The following is a 1,457-nucleotide window of genomic DNA, read 5'->3' as shown; positions in this document are numbered from 1 at the left end:
CTCGCTCCGGCGCTTTAAAAATTTGTTTTCATTTGATGTTATTTCATGTTGTAAACAAGTTAATTAAATTGGTAGAATTCATGATTTGAACAAAATGCCGTAAATGCAGTATTTTTGGTTCATAAAGAGATTCATTAGAGTAATTTACGTTGAACATGAGCTATAACTAGTCGATTCATTCAAAGCTTCTTGCAAAAATATGTCTTTAGAACTAGAGCTGTGTCAAAATCTTTAGACACCTTTTATTAAATCAAGACAGATATATTAATAAACAATCAAGTTTATAGCGAGACAGGCTGAAAAATACGAATACAGTTGTAAGCGTACGCGTAGTTTACATAGCATGATAGAAACACTCGAAAAAGTTTGGAATAATGTAAACATTCGATCGTCTGCGGTTCAAGTTTACATAAACTATCTTACTCGCCCCTGTGTTTGCATACATGTGAAGTATGTAGCTATCTTACCGCAAATTTGCATTCGAAAGAAGTGGAAAACTGAAAAAACGCAAGCTCCCTGACAAATCTACAACGTTCAATTTTAAAACACTCTAAATACAAAGTAGTGTTGTTAGTTTTGAATTTTAAATTGTTTTTTTTTTTTTGGCTAATAAATAGACGTCGCCCGTTTAGCTTCGTTTGTTATTTGTCCCATTTCAGACCACGTGATGTTGCCCTAGAGAATTATTTCTTTCAACTTCAAACAAATACACGTGGAAATGAATGAATGATTTCCAGATGAATAACGGGAACAGCTCTCTAGAGAGTATCACGTGATCACTGACCCGGGTTAATTTGAAAACGCATCTTTTTTTACCCGGATAGGCCAACCGTCCACACTGTAGTACCGTTTTGGTCACCGAAAACGGTACTTTTCAAAAACTTGGGTATCGTTTTCAAATTTACCCGGGTTAATGTGGACGGAAAGCATTCTACGCGGCGTATTCAAATTTCTTCGTTTTCAAATTTACACGGGTCAGTGTGGACGGGGCCTGAGAATACCATCTATTGTGTTATGCTTCGTTCTGCAAAGCGTTCCGACACATGTAAATGCGGTGGACCAAAATGGCCCTGAATTCTGTTGTTGTCGCCTGCGTAGCAGAGAGAGAGAGAGAGAAGCAGTCAACAGCGACGCGCGCGAGTGACGTCATGACTCAGACAAGTACCTAAAACTCTTTTTTAAACGAAAACTTCGCCTAGATTCCCACTATTTCTCTCAGAACACGCTAAACCGGGGCTTCGGGGCTCCAGCCCCCTCCTCCCCCCCCCCCCACCAATAAAAAAACAGGGCTATGGGCTCTGTGGAAAACATTCTCAGGGTTCCACAGGGGTCCACGTTCTGCTCAAAGGCCAGCTCCAGACTAGGCCTTTCTCGATTATGCTAGTAAAACTGGCATTTAATGCTACTAGAAATTCTCGCATAAAGCCTAAAAAATGCTAAAATAATGCCTGATTTCT

At 39.7% G+C, this 1,457-nt stretch overlaps 1 long non-coding RNA gene across 1 annotated transcript in view; it reads left to right on the top strand.

Annotated features, from left to right (window-relative positions):
- Positions 1-1,255, top strand: part of LOC144651358 (uncharacterized) — a 7,250-nt gene extending 5,995 nt beyond the window's left edge. Inside the window, exon 3 of the long non-coding RNA XR_013570305.1 lies at positions 660-1,255. This is a non-coding gene — a long non-coding RNA (uncharacterized LOC144651358). The remainder of the gene's footprint in view (positions 1-659) is intronic.
- The last annotated feature ends 202 nt before the right edge of the window (positions 1,256-1,457 follow it).

This window comes from Oculina patagonica, chromosome 4 (assembly GCF_052425735.1).
Source record: "Oculina patagonica isolate OP01 chromosome 4, crgOcupat, whole genome shotgun sequence".
Lineage (NCBI taxonomy): Eukaryota > Metazoa > Cnidaria > Anthozoa > Scleractinia > Oculinidae > Oculina > Oculina patagonica.
Note: the sequence above shows the minus strand (reverse complement) of the source record. Positions and strands in the feature narration are given on the sequence as shown.